A 15,858-nucleotide genomic window follows, 5' to 3' on the forward strand; every position below is an offset into this window, starting at 1 on the left:
CCAACGACGATTCCTCCGGTGCCCGGCGACGCGACATAAATTTTCTGGTGGCCGATGTCGGCGGGTCGTAAAATTCCGCCATCTCTGTGAACGCATCCTGCAGTGTCTTCTTCTTGGACGCCGGAATGGAGCGGAAGACTCCCAGAGACACATCATCGAGCAGCGTAGGTAGCGCTCCCAGCACTTCTTCCTCCGTCCAGTTGACAGATCTAAAAGCCGACTCGAAGCGCCACGTAAAAGCACTCCAATCGCCCCCGGCGATAAATTCTTTTATTTGTGGAAGGCGATGTCCGCGGTGGCAGGAGCGTGCCGCGGGCGTCTCCGGCCGCCGTTCCCGCTCTCCGCTCGGTGCAGACAAAATGGCGTCCGGCGGCCGCGTGGTAGCAGGCGCGCCCAAAATGGCGGCCGACGACTCCGGCGCAGACGCCCCACCCAAGACGACGGCGTCCTCCCGCGTGGCAGGAGCAATGGCGGGTCCCGCTTCCATAGCAGGACCCCTTCCCACGGCGTCCAGCTGATCGGCGATCTGGCGACCCACGGCTGGTGAGGACGCCACCGCGGTCACCAGGCTTAGCAGAATTGCGCGCAACGACTCAATCTGCTCCGCCATCAGCCGCCATTCGTCTCTCGGTCCTGCGGTGGTCGCATCTTCCCGCGGTCGATGCTGAGAGGCGTCGAGGCGAGCGTCGTCAGCCGGCGGCACCAGGGCTGTAGCTCCCAACAGCTCATCTTCCTCCGTCTCGGCCTCTTCCTCCGACAGAGGCACGGGCAGGTTCTTTTTTCTGAGGTGTTTAGACATCTCGACGATCGTCCAAACAGTCGCAGAATTACTTCTGACACCAGTGTAATAATCCTTCCAGAGACGGCTTCGGAATCGGTCCTTTTATTTCCACTCCACAATACACTTTGCTCACTCACTCTCCGTTGCTGGCAGACAACGGAGAGAGGACAGACCACGCACGTCCCCACCGCGCACGTGGCAACCCCAGCCCCCGTCCGCGCGTGACCCTGCTCTCGTCAGTTCCAGTCTGCTCGCAATCGTTCCCCTCCACTCGCTCTTAATACCTTCGTCACGTGGTTCCCCCAGCCAATCGTACATGGACAGCTTCGACCATTCTCGATGGTTCCCTGTCAATCCCCGGACCACGCCCCTCATCCGGCTCCCAATTGGCTGGGGCCCCGAATGGCTAGGCCAATCACTCCTGATGACCTGTCGTGATGACGCATGGGCCATGGTCCCTATCTCAACCCTTATTGGCTACAAGCAGGACCGGCAAGCCAATCCCCACGTGAACCCTCTATGGCTATTATTACATATGCGCGGGAGCGGGTAGGCGTCTGCCATGGTAACTTTGTTGAACTGCTTGAAGTCTACGCAAAACCGCAAGGATCCATCCGATTTCTTAACCAATACAACCGGCACCCCCCACGGACTCGTAGATGGCGATATGATGTCAGACTCCATCATCTCCTGCACTTCCCGCCGCACATGCTTCTCCTCGCTAGGACCCATACTATAGGCATTTTGCCGAATGGGTGGCGCCTCGCCCGTATCAATGTGGTGCTCCATCAGCGTCGTGCGACCAACATTGTAGGGACCCTTACTGAACACGTCTGCGAAGTCACACAACAAAGTACTGAGTTCCCCCGATTCCTTTGCCGACAAATCGGTGTTTTGTGCCAAGAGCGCGTCTATCCATGACATATCCTCTGTGCCGACTGACGGAGTGTCCAAATGCACATTGTTTACGGTCTGCGTCTCAGGGTCCGAATGCATGGGACTGACATTTGCAAACAAGGTCCCTTCCTGAACTGTAATGGGTGTGTCAGCCGTGTTAAGGACCTGCAGGAACATTGGCTGATTCCTGCGCACGAGCATGTCAGCTGCTGCTAGGCAGTGACAACCCACCACCGACGGCACCGCGGAGACGATGAGCAACGCTTACGAACGGGAAGTGACGAACGGGAAGTGACGAGTGGGGTGCGATATCGAAGCGGCACTAAGGCCTGTACACCAGGCGGGATTAAGACCGTAGTTCCGACCGGCGCCTGAACTCGCATAAGCTGCTTCGGTTCCCCGTGTGGACGCAAGAAATACAAGCGACCCCCCCCCCCCCCCCGAAGGGGTTTCGAGGCAGCCTTCGTCCATCAGAATGCGAAGGGGCATGTGACTCAACAGATCCGTGCCCAGCAAGCAGGGAAATGTGAGCACACTGGAGACCGGTACCGGAGCACGTACCTCCAGCTCCCTGATGCGGACCGGCACTACCACTTGGCCCATTATCCCCATACTTCTCCCATATGCGGCTATGTACCTTTCCTGAACCAGCGCGAGATGATGCTGTCCCTCTGGTAACAAGTCAAAGACGTGCAGGGATATCATTCTGGTCAACGCACCCGTGTCAACCAACACGCGGACGCTAACCCCTGCCACCGAGCCTACCAACACGGACATCCCAGTCGTGGCCGCCATCACCCTTCTGGCCAAACGATGCCACTTATTAACCTCGGGTCTGGACCATCATCAGGAATCCTAGCCACCGCCCCCGAGGAATGAGATACATGATGGGGTGAACCTGGGGTGGATGGTTCTAGCCAGATGTCCGAGGTGTCAGCTCTTGCTGATGATCCCGGCTGGTCGTTCCCGGTGCACTCGTCCTGCTGCGGCATCCGCGGGAGATTTGTCCCTCACGAACGCAGCGATGGCAGATGACTTCTTCGGTGACCTGAAGATGCTCTCCTGCCCAGCGCCGGGGTCGGCGCTCCGCTTCCCGCGGGATCCTCGGATACCGCTGTAGGGCCGCCACCATATCTCCCTTGTCCTCCTCCGCCGGCGGCGCGTGTCTGGTTGGGGGCCGTGGCAGCCCCTCGACGTCACCGCGATCCCATGCAAAGTGTGCCAGACTTCGCGCGGGTCCCGCTATCTCTTCGTAAGCGCAGAGATGTCGGGCTTCCTCCTCCACCACCGGCAGCATCACTCCCACCTTCTGTGCCATGCCAAGGAGCCGTTACTCCACCAGCGAGTCCAGGCCAGGCTCGTTGAGCCGCGGGAATGCGGCTTCTGCTAGCGTCAACAATTCTGTCCTGAAGACCAGGAGCAATTCGGATGCTTCCCACTGGCGTTTTTTTTTACTTCTGGAGGGTCGAACACCTCACCATCTCCTTCTAGATGCTCTGCAGGGATCCTCTTTTTGCAGACGGAATCCGGTCGAACACTGCCAGTGCGGGGTCGTCCAACACAGTGGGCAGCATTGTCAGGGCTTGTTCCTCCATCCACTCCATTGACCGGGCGGCCATCTCGACAGACGAAAGCACGCCATTCTCCTGATCTAGACGCGAACCTCTGTATCGCGCCCAGCTGGCGGCTCCATCCTGGTCCTCCCTCCACGGGCTGCCTCGGCTGAGTTTTGGGTTGAATCTCGCTCCCGACCTGTGTCCTTGCCCCTTGCCTGGTCAGCTGCTTTCTGCTGCACTCCAGTCGTTCATTTACCACGGTTGCCGCTGCTGTCGGAGGATATCGGGAGGATAGGCTAGAGTTTTTGCCCAGGTCCCGCGCGGGATGCATGGTCGGCGGCATCGCTGGTGCTGCTCCTTCCCCTGATAGCTGCTGCGGAGTGCCTGGTAGGGAAGGCTGACCATGGCTCCAGTCCCCTCGCTGGGGAGGCGGTGTGGCTGAAGTTCCCCCCACTCGTTCGACCTCAGGACCCAGCTGGCGAAGCAGCGTGGTGACTGCATCCATCCTCCAATTCCTAGAGGATGATCTGCGGCGGCGGCGCTGGGTCTGCACCGCCGGGTTGATGGAGGAAGGTGCCCACATGGGATGAGCCGCTGCTACGGATCCCGTCGAGGAGCCAGGGGACGAATCCCAACTCGACGGTTCCGTTTCTGAACAAATCTCGTCCCGGGCACCTAGAGTGTCTTCTGGCTGAGTCTCCCCCCTTATGATCCTGCATTGGCTGAGGCAAGACAAAGAGGAGTCGTAGACTGGTTTATGCACTGGCTTATTCTTCAACCCACAGCCACACTTATTCCTAAAACCAACCCCGAACACACGTCTCGCAGCCCCTTTAAAACCTTCCATCCCCACCCTCGTTCCCATCTCATCTCGCACGCCGGGTCTTTGTGACGTCAGTTCCCTTTAACCCTTGACACCCATCTCATGGATTCCCGTGCGTGTGATTGGTGCGTGCTATGCTGAGTGCGGAGATTTCATGTCTGCGTGGTGCGAGTGCATGAGGATGGCTCGCAGATCCCTTACACGACTATAGAGTTAGTAATCTTGATTCTAAGCTTTCGTGACTGCAGGAATCCATACTCCTTGGTTCTTTTGGTAAAGTCACGTGTTACATGCTAATTTCTCACTTTAACATTATGCTAATCTCTCACATTATCATAGCCACTTCCGTACCCAGTTACATGCTAATTTCTCACATTAACATAACTAGACCCAGCCACTTCGTTATGACCCTTGGGCTACACCCATTTCAATCCTTTTAAAACAGTCTGCATCAGCAGCAGACCATGCATTCCAACCTGATGACGGACGCTTGTGTTGTGCCCAAAACGTCGTGATCTATTTTATTTTATACCTACGTGACTTTACCGAAAGAACCAAAGAGTATAGAGTTAGTAGTTACTACTATAGAGTCGGTAGATACTACTATACAGTCAGTAGATACCACTGTAGAGCCAGATACTACTGTAGAGCCAGATACTACTATAGAGTCACTAGACACTACTCACTCTATTGCATGTAGAGTGTGTAGGTATGTATGCCTACGGGGGGGAGGGGGGAATATTTTTGAGGGGGGGGGGGGGGGTCGACAATTTTCGGAAACCTTTTAGATCAACTATTTACCTGCCACTTTCTATTCCTTTTTGATTCAGGCATTCTTCAAGCCTCTTATAATTTTGTTGATGGACAAATAGATAGACAAATGGAACGCCAGGCTTTCACAATAGCCTAGTACTTGTGTGTGTATATGTTATGTTTTTATGATAAGTTTTGAAATATATTTTTCCTCCGGGCAACGCCGGGTACTTCCCGCGAGTAAATGATAAAACTCTCAACTGTTTTATTGTACCAGGTAAGGCCTACTGTGCTATATAGCTATTTGTCAGAAAAATGATGCATGTTTTCCCAAAAGTATGTGTGGTTAATGCAGACTTGATGCCTTATAAAAGGTATTTATTCGTCGTTGGAACATCTTATCTTGACGTAAATTATAAAGCGCCTTTACAAAGGCCTTTACAAAGGCCTTTATAAAGGCGCTTTATTCAGGTGCTTTACAGAGAATTAACGGTACAATATCGCGTGTGATATGTAATGGTGGAGATGAGGTGAATAAAATAGACGAGAGGAGGCAATGGGAGCGAATCTCTGATGATGCGTGAATTCGGTGAAAGCGAAATTGATGACAGTAAATAATGCAAAATGTATTAAATAAATGGGATGAATGAGTGAAAGACATATAATGAGAATATGAACTGGGGACAATCACGGTGGTGGTGGTGGTTATTAGGGGGAGATTAAGGGGGGGGGGGGGGCGTGGGGTGAGATTTAGGGTAAACCTCTACTTTGGCTTATCACGTGGAAATGTATAGCGGCCAAATACTCTAAATTGATTGGGAATGAAACTAAACTATGAAAACAAAATTGACCTAAATACACCCCAACAGAGGAGCCTTTTATGTTCGGGGGTGGACCGAGCCACTGACCGTGGCCTTCAACTCATAGCAGCAGCAGGAGGTCTTGTAGCCAGCAAGGTGTGAGAGGGGTCGTCCCAAGGGGATCATCAGAATAAAAATATGTATTTATACTGGAGGAATCCGATGAGCTATAAAGCTCTTTTTTCACAGATGTCCAGGAAGGGACACGAGATAAGAACGTTACAACAACAAACAATGCAAAAACATGATAGTCGTGTAAAGTTCAAGAAAGATAAACAAATCACCCAAACAGTCAAATAAAAACGAAATTATACTCATCCTACGACAGAAAAGCTCACTGAAGTATTAACTTATTTTTCAGAAGCGACCTGGCCACAAATGATAGCTCAACAAAGTGGCTTATTATTTGGAAATTTATAGCAGCAAAATAATTTAAATAGTCTCAATAAACAAGGGAAGGAGAAGACAGGCAGGGGAACGGAGTTGGGTGCCATCCTCGCGGTGCCACGGGGTGTGGCGCTGCTGAGTCACGCGGAGAGAATTGGAGTGCGTTGTGAAGTCACGCGCTCGCGTGATGTTGGGTATGCGGCGGTTGTTGTTGGGGAAGCGGTAGCGTAGTGGATAGCTGCACTGCACTACAAACTAGGCGACCCGATTTAGATTCACGTTCAGGACAAAAATCAGTGGCAGATATTTGAACCGGTTCTCGGCCTCCCCTAGGTAGACTCAGCCTTAAATGAGGAGTAGACTCGGCACTGGGGACACAAAGGCGGCCGAGCGTGGTTCTGGTCACCCCCCTTCCTCCTGCGTGTGCAGTGCCAACCTTAATAGGCGCTAACTCGCTAACAGCACGTTGCCCCAAGAGCCTGCTGATGTCTTCTTGGTTCTTTCGGTAAAGTCACGTAGAAGGGAAGTAATAAAATAATAAAAATAAAACATAATAAAACAATTCTCACGACGTTTCGGCCACAACGCAAGCAGCCGTCCTCAGGCGAAGAATGAGAACATTATCAAGCTAGGAGCTTATATAGGTGTAGCGAGGAGGAGCGCCTTAACAAAAGAATGTGCATATGAAGAGGAATTTAGCATACCAATGGGCAATGAGTAGGAGGTGGGCGGAGGGGTTTCAAAGTCCCATTATGCCCATGCATTATGCAGGATCAACAGCACCACGGGGGGGCGCAAGGAACAGCGTTAATAAAGGAAAGGAATGTTAATGATATGTAGCTGCATTTACCAAACAACCACGTAGAAAACCAAAGTAAAAACTACATAAAAAACTAAAATATAAACTGATACTTACTATACTCTACAATAAGCTGAGTTACTAACAACAAATAATAAATTACAATTCTACGTCGTAAGAAGTATATAATATACTTCCATCTAAACTTTATTCTCTTAGCATATACAGTACTATATACTGCCATAGATAAACCCAACATTAAATTATATACTGTATTGCTGTAAACCACCCTATACTTTATACATTTTAATATAACACTATGTATTATTCAACTCACCCTAATGTGTATCGAAATGGTTTATTACGTCCTTCCAATGATTGCTAAGCCTGAATCCATCTTCTCGGTTAAAATTGTCTCTGTGTTTGTATATGTGGATCGCCTCATGAACGAATCTCTCATGATAGCCAGATGGCTTGCAGAGAACCTCCGTCTTGGAGAAGTCAATGTCATGTGAGCCCACTGAGTTGTAACAGTGGTCTGCCACGGCTGAGGTGTTTGTCCTACCGTGTTTTAGATCAGCTTTATGTTCACGAATGCGGTCTGAGACGTGTCGTTTGGTTTCCCCAATGTAACTGCTACCACAGAGGCAACTTAGTTTGTAGACGCCAGGGTACTGTATGTCTGGAATCACATACAGTACCCTGGCGTCTACAAACTAAGTTGCTTCTGTGGTAGCAGTTACATTGGGGAAACCAAACGACACGTCTCAGACCGCATTCGTGAACATAAAGCTGATCTAAAACACGGTAGGACAAACACCTCAGCCGTGGCAGACCACTGTTACAACTCAGTGGGCTCACATGACATTGACTTCTCCAAGACGGAGGTTCTCTGCAAGCCATCTGGCTATCATGAGAGATTCGTTCATGAGGCGATCCACATATACAAACACAGAGACAATTTTAACCGAGAAGATGGATTCAGGCTTAGCAATCATTGGAAGGACGTAATAAACCATTTCGATACACATTAGGGTGAGTTGAATAATACATAGTGTTATATTAAAATGTATAAAGTATAGGGTGGTTTACAGCAATACAGTATATAATTTAATGTTGGGTTTATCTATGGCAGTATATAGTACTGTATATGCTAAGAGAATAAAGTTTAGATGGAAGTATATTATATACTTCTTACGACGTAGAATTGTAATTTATTATTTGTTGTTAGTAACTCAGCTTATTGTAGAGTATAGTAAGTATCAGTTTATATTTTAGTTTTTTATGTAGTTTTTACTTTGGTTTTCTACGTGGTTGTTTGGTAAATGCAGCTACATATCATTAACATTCCTTTCCTTTATTAACGCTGTTCCTTGCGCCCCCCCGTGGTGCTGTTGATCCTGCATAATGCATGGGCATAATGGGACTTTGAAACCCCTCCGCCCACCTCCTACTCATTGCCCATTGGTATGCTAAATTCCTCTTCATATGCACATTCTTTTGTTAAGGCGCTCCTCCTCGCTACACCTATATAAGCTCCTAGCTTGATAATGTTCTCATTCTTCGCCTGAGGACGGCTGCTTGCGTTGTGGCCGAAACGTCGTGAGAATTGTTTTATTATGTTTTATTTTTATTATTTTATTACTTCCCTTCTACGTGACTTTACCGAAAGAACCAAGAAGATGAATCCCTGCAGTCACGAAAGCTTTAAATCGAAATTTAGCCTGCTGATGGTTAGTCGGGGAAACTTTGTATTCCCTGTTGTTGTTGTTATCGGTAACGCAGGGGAGACCACCCACTCCAACCATCCCGGCCGTGAATAGCCCTAGAGGCGGGAATGCGCAATGCATCCCCACGGGCGCCTTGCCGATGGAAGCTCTCACGGGCAAGCGACGCTTGGCTTTGCCGGCGCCAGTAGATCAGCCGTTTCAATTCTCCTCTCCCTGTCATCTTAACGTAATTCATATAGCGCCTTAATCGAGGCGTGTATGAATGTTAATGAGGGAGATGAGGTGATTAAAATAGACGAGAGGAAGCAATGGGGGCGAATCTGTGATGATGCGTGAACTCGATGAAAGCGAAATTGATGACAGTAAATGATGATGAATTGATTTGAATAAATGGGGTTAATGAGTAATAGCCATATACTGAGAATATGAAGAGGGAACAGTCATTGTGGTGGTGGTTGTGAGGGGCAGATTAAGGGGGGGGGGGGTTATGGTGTGAGCAAGGGAAGAATGAGTGAGACAGACGGCCCCGTTCTCTGCAAACAGCTTTTTTACCATAATATCGTTTTTTTTTGGATTAGATTGCGTACATGTGAATGTGTCGTTAAACCAGCCACCACCCGACACAGTCAATTAGTAAGGCCTGTTACGTAAACGAAACCTGCCAATTAGTTACTAGTTCAGCACTAACCGGTGTGTTGGAGAGTAAACCCATAACATTTACAAATCGAGTACGATGTTTCACCGGTAATTACAACAAAAACAGCCACAATTCTGGCTGTTTTGTTTACGTAACACACCTTACTAATTGGCTATTTCTGGTGGTGGCGGGGTTTAACGACATATTTATATTTACGCCTTCTTACGCCAAAAAACCTCTATTATGGATAATGTAATGTAGTTGAATGTGGGTTTCGTTTCACAAGGCGAGAATTCAAGAAACAAGGATTGGGTACTCATTCGCCTGAGTCACAAAAATTACGAAAGTAAAAACGTAAAAACAAATACGTCAAGGAAGCAAAGATAAATAGGAGCAAACAAACAACCAAATAGAAATCATAGCAGTGCGCAATCATGATGTTAATAATAACAACCGTCAGCTAAGATTCACTTCTTCTAAAATCCACTCAGTAAAGTTTTAGTTTCATAAACATCAACATCGGGTTAGGGCGAATATTGCAGTAATACTTAGACAAGGACACGTATACCTCCGATTAGCACGGTTGGATACGTACGGTGCGAAAGAAGTTAAACGTACACTTGCAACAAATGGCACGATGAGCGTTGTAATAGTTGCGAGTTAACAGGTAGCTTACATTGACAGAGGGAGGTTAATTATGACTGTATTATGATAAGAGCTTGGGAGGAGAGATGTCGGGAGGGGATTCCAAAGTAGAACAGTGCGAAGGAAGAATCGGCTTCATTCCCTGTCGTCAGATTATCTTAATTCCTCGTTTTAAATAAATAAAAAAGTCGATGACAAACATTCCCTTTTTAGTAAACACAGCGGTTAGCGCTACGCTGTGCTACGAACCCGGTGACCTGAGTTAGATTCCGGTCACTACCACCAACATCAGGTGACGATTATCCGAACCGACCCTGGCCCTCTCCTCGGTCGTACCTCGGTGCGGTGTGTAAACATCACCATTGGGGAGAGAGACAAAGGCGGCTGGGCGTGGTGTTGGCCACCCACACCCTCATGTGCCGTGCCCGCCTTCATCGATGCTCGCTAACAGCACTTTCCCCTACAGTCTGTGGAAGCTATACGGGAGATCGTTGTCTTTGCACGGTTGTGGAAGGTATCATATAACTAAATATAAAGATTATATATACATTCACTTGTTTTCAACAGTTTCACAATCTAACAGAGAGGGCCCCTTGCCTCTTTGTAAACATCTGGCAGTTCACCTGCATTGCTGCAAGCAAGGCGTGGCTCTGTATAACAACGACATTGATTATTTACGCAGAGAATCTCACCCATAGCTATAAAAACGCTGGCGAAGAGATTATAACAACACGGACGTCCATAATAAGTGCCTCATTCGGAAGGATGTTGAACTTTTTTCGCAACCTACGTCGTCAACCGAGCTTTTCGGAGGTGCGGGGGGGGGGACAACAAACTAAACGCCAAAGGAAGTTATAAATAAATGGATTTTCAATCTAGATTTAGCAAACAAAAGAAATGTCCGGGACATGAGCATCGTACCTACTCCTGGAATTCAAATCTCTCTTCGTCGTAGTCTCTGATGGGTTAACCATCAACTGCAACAGAACATCAAGAGGCCGATTGTGGCCACGTAACCCCAAACTAAACTACGGACCATATAGTAGACCACCTTGCTCGTTCAACGCAGGAGGAATATCAAAACTACGCCAGCTCTCTCTCCGGATGCGCCTCTTGTGGCGAGCGCCAGACCTCGACATTGGCATCCGGCCCCTGGACGCATCGCTGCTGCCATGATGAGCGAGGAGAGAAGCCGTCTGCGTGTGAAGAAGGCGGATTGTTTGCTTTGGAGTGTCGACTCATTACTCTGGCCCCGTGGAGAGACCGGGAAAGACCGGGTGGCCGTTCTATCGCGCGGCGCGCAGTCGCCCCCCTGTCGATATCAGTCCGCGGTTGGCCCGTGAGCTGCTCAGATTTGTGTCACCTGTGGGTGGGTGGTGGTGTCGCTGCTCAGATTGTATCACCTATGGGTGGGTGGTGGTGTCGCTGCTCAGATTGTATCACCTGTGGGTGGGTGATGTTGTCGCTGCTCAGATTGTATCACCTGTGGGGGCGTTGCTTGTACGACGACAACAACAGCAGCGCGAATATAAATCGGCGGCGGCAGGGGCACGCAGACTCGAGCAGTGAACTATCTGCGCGCCACGCCGCCGTTTCTGTTGCTGCTGGAGGTCGCCTATCTTCGCTACAAGGTTCTATTGTTCACATTCCTCTCTCTCTCTCTCTCATTGCTTTGTTAATTCCACTTGAGTGACCAACAGAAAAACAAACGGATGCCGACTGCGTTACCTGTAACTCCGCGTTTTGAATGTAAGTTTAACTTCTTTAGCACTGTACATAGCCAACCGTGCTAGTCTTACGTTATCTATAGCTATTCCATGAAGCGTATCACCGTTACCCGTGGCGCACCGAAGGCATTGGCGTTGGTGTAGACCGTAAAGCCTGTTCTCATATGACGCATTCGTAGTTGCGTTGCTGAAGAACACCGCGTTATGGAAAAATCGCGTTAAAATAAATAATATATAATATACTGGATAAAGCGCAGTCCGCGATAACAAGTGAGATGCGTACGCAGGCTGAACAAAGACTGAGGTTGCGCGTGGGTAGTATCTCGAAGCATCCAGCAGCATCCCAACGCTTTGTGTGGTGATTTTACGCCAAGACAGCCGTACGACCGCTTATTCCTACTCGCGCTGCGAATTAGTTCCGTTCACTCGATCGCGTTATATCCAATTCGCATCCGCGTTATATATATAAAAAAAACCACATGTTCCCAAATACATTCATCGCATTATATTCAATTCGCGTTATGAAAGCTACGCGCGGCGTTACAGGAGAGCAAACTATGTAAGAAGCGCAAAAAATAAGTGGAGAATTCGCCTCCTCTGCCGGAATGATGCGCTGCCAGCAGGCCTGCTGGTTGATGTGTGTGCTAGACATTGCCGTCCGCAGCTCTGCGTCCTTGTGGACGTTGCGGCCTAATCGTGATGTGCGAACGTCGTGCGTGCATCGCAAAAAAACGCGTTCACTGTGCACACGTCGAGGCAGGCACGCGGGCCCAGCGGTGGCGCGTTCGCTGCTCGTTGCAGAGCTTCGCGTATCGGCTCCAGCGGCCACCCTGGTTAATACTGCGGATGTTTAAACTACGACGATTACGACGCTACGCCTGCTTCACCGTTGGCGTAAAAAAGTTCCGTGACGTCAACCCGACTTTACGGTTAAAAGATTGGCGACATTTGACAAATTACACCGCAAATGACTCATTCGGAATTTTAAACGTGGCAGTATCGGCTCCCTCTACGCGAAAACGTGGCAGGACCCTCTTGAAAACGAGTCACTAGACTCAAAGAAGCTTTCGTGGGGAAAATACTATTCATAATATTGACAATGTTTGTACGTACATTTGTCTCTGTTAGATATGAAAATTGGAAGAAATTGTTCACGTGACCTCTCTCCTCTCACTCCACTCTCCCCCATGCACTCTCCTACCTCTCCAGTCTCATCTCGCTTCATTCTCCTTAAAACACTGTATTACCTCTCAATCTCACTCCACTCTCCTCCACACACTTATCCACCTCTCCCCTCTTATCTCACTCCACTGTCCTCCACACGCTCTCCTGCCTCTCCCTTCTCATCCATCTCACTCCACCCTCCTCCACACACTCTCCTACCTATCATCTCACTGCACTCCCCTCCACATACTCTCCTAGTTCTTATCTCACTCCACTCCCCTCCACACATTCTCCCACCTCTCCCCTCTCATCTCACTCAGCTCCCCTCCACACACTCTCCTAACTCTCCCCTCTCATCTCACCCCACTCCCCTTCAGGCACTATCCTGCCTCTGCCGTCTTCTCTCACACCACTCTCCCCCATGCACTTTCCTACCTCTCATCTCACTTCATTCCCCTCCACACCATCTCCTACCTCTCCCATCTCATCTCACTGCACTCTCCTCCACATACTCTCCTGTCTCTTCCCTCTCATTTCACTCCACTCTCCTCCACACAATATCCTACCTCTCCCTTCTCGGCTCACTCCACTCTACTCCACACGCTCTCCTACCGCTCCCCTCTCACCTCACTTCACTCCCCTCCACGCACTCTCCTACCTCTCCCGTCTCATCTCACTCTACTCCCCTCCACACACTTGCCTACCCCTCCCCTCTCATCTCAATCCACTCCCCTCCACACACTTTTCTAACTGTCCCTTCTCATCTCACTTTATTCTCCTACCTCTCCCCTCTCATGTCACTCCACTCTCTGGCACGCTGTTGTCTCGGCTCCTTCTTACAAATCCGCCCACAGTCAACATTCGTTGCACGGGAAGAGGTCGCTCCTTCTCGCCTTTTGCTCCTCGGAGTCTGAAATTATCTTCCCTCCTCCTGTAACTCTTTGGTTATTTAAGTAATAGCCATGGATAATGTTTAATTGGGCTCTTCTGAGGGGGCATCTTTCATTATTTAAAATCTCGAGTTTGTTTTTTATTGCAACGTAATATAAACTGTTTACCTTGAGCAGCAGCACTGTCGTGAGACCCAGCTTCACCCAGCCAGCCACGCCTCGAGCGTCTTGTGCTCACCACTCACAAACTAAACTCAACAATTTGTTTTTATTTTATCAGGCAAGGCCCACTGAGCTCTATAGATATTTTTTTCAGAAGCGACCTGGCTTTTAAAAATGATAGCTCAACGAAGTGGCTTATCGCCTGAAAACTTACAAAAGCCAAATTCTCTAGACGCGCGTTGATTCTAAATCAGGAGGTGTCCTCATATACACAGAATCTTATTAAAACTATTCACGAACAACGTCTTTATCTAGTCCAAAGGAACTCGAACCTAGTCGAGCCTAAACACCACCACTTGTTTTCCTAGCCGCATCGAGCTCGCTCATCGCTTCTCGTGTCCCCTCTGTTGAAGCGACTTGAGGTGCGGTTCCATTGAGGCGCTATTTTATAAAAGTGTATATTATTATATATACGAGCTTTCATGTGTGCGATTATCCTGGGAAATCCACTGGGTCTTGCCATCTCCGATGGAGTAGTACGCGTACCGACCGCAGACCGGGTTGCTGTAAATGTCATTTCCTCGATCATCTGTGTAGACACGCGCATGGGTTTTCACGTGAATATTAATGGTGAAAATCTATAATAGGTTTTACCCTTTCTGGCAATAAAACAGGCAGCGTTGAAATGTACAAACACCAAATATAAAATGGCGTCGTGTCTGTATGAACCACACATACTTGTGGAAAAACATGCAATGGAGCAGGCTCTGATAATATATGTATCGTCTTTGAAACTACACGAGAGACAGCCTTATTTATTGCCTCGTCTCGCCAGTGTTAGACCAGAGAACGCCAAAAGGCGAACCGTACAAAGATAATTCAAATTTCGATTTAAAGCTTTCGTGACTGCAGGGATTCATCTTCTTGGTTCTTTCGGTAAAGTCACGTAGAAGGGAAATAATAAAATAATAAAAATAGATCATAATAAAATGATTCTCACGACGTTTCGGCCACAACGCAAGCAGCCGTCCTCAGGTGAAGAACAGGTCTGTCGGGAAAACAGCGTCTGAATGAAACACCCCAGGCTTGGAGCGTATATTTAAGCTGGGTTGGAGGGGGAAGAGCGCCTTGACAAAATAATTTGAATATCAAGAGGAATTTAGCATATTTATGGGAAATGCAGATATGGGATTAGTCACTACTTGTGAAATGCGTAGGAGGTGGGCGGGGGGGTTTCAAAGTCAAAGTATGCCCGTGCATTATGCAGGATTAGCAGCATCAAAGGGAGAGGATAGGGGTAGCATTAATAAAGGGAAGGAATGTTAATAGTATGTAGCTGCAGTAACTAAACACCACGTAAAAACCTAAAGTATAAACTACATAGTATCATCAGTATACTAAATATACTCTCCAATAAGCTGAGCTACTAACAGTAAGTAATACATTACAATTCTACGTCGCAAAAAATATAATATGCTTCAAGCTAAACTTTTTTCCCTTACATCACACGGGTCTACCCCGTAATATATATATAAAAACGTTATTTATTTATTATTTCCCTTCTACGTGACTTTACCGAAAGAACCAAGAAGAAGATAATGCAAGTAACAGAACACTTACATATGTTAATAATATAATATTATTATTCTGTTTGTTTACACAGGAAAGCCTCAATGAGTCTCAAAGCTACTTTTCATGAGGGTCCTTGCAAGTTTTCATATGAGAGGGACGATGATTGCAATTTTTTTTAAACCGATTGAGTTATTTGCAGTAATATTGTTATTAAATTTGGCACATTTGCCCTAATCTTACAAATGACGCCATGGAATCTCTAACGTCACACTGATAAGCACATGGCATGTGGCACTTATACGGTTATTACACCAAGCAGTATTAACCAGGGCGGCCGCTGCAATGGAACCGTATGCAATAACAAGAAGCGGTGGGCGAACGTGCTACCGCTGGTCCACGTTATCACCCATAAAATACCGAGCATTTAATAAATAGATCGCTTAATTAGTTCAAGTTAATTTATTAGGCATAGCCC

This window comes from Lampetra planeri, chromosome 58, assembly GCF_965212315.1.
Source record: "Lampetra planeri chromosome 58, kcLamPlan1.2.h2, whole genome shotgun sequence".
Taxonomy (NCBI): domain Eukaryota; kingdom Metazoa; phylum Chordata; class Hyperoartia; order Petromyzontiformes; family Petromyzontidae; genus Lampetra; species Lampetra planeri.